The sequence below is a fragment of the Pteropus vampyrus genome, unplaced genomic scaffold, assembly GCF_000151845.1.
Source record: "Pteropus vampyrus isolate Shadow unplaced genomic scaffold, Pvam_2.0 Scaffold940, whole genome shotgun sequence".
Classification (NCBI taxonomy): domain Eukaryota; kingdom Metazoa; phylum Chordata; class Mammalia; order Chiroptera; family Pteropodidae; genus Pteropus; species Pteropus vampyrus.
This window is the reverse complement of record NW_011889721.1, coordinates 12,329-12,570: the sequence shown is the minus strand read 5'-3', so window position 1 is coordinate 12,570 and position 242 is coordinate 12,329.

The following is a 242-nucleotide window of genomic DNA, read 5'->3' as shown; positions in this document are numbered from 1 at the left end:
GCTGACAGCTCTCGGGGATGCAGTCTTTTACCCTGTCTGTGTCTGTATGTCTTTTGTGTTCATTCTCTCCTACCCAATTCACAGGAACCGCAACATATTTGAGTATTTTTATTTGAAAGAAAAAAATATATAATTAAACACAAGTATACATACACACAACTTTACTTTTGAACATTTTCTTCGGACAACAAAATATGCATACACATTTAATTTAATTCTCGTGACACTTGTCTGAAGTCATA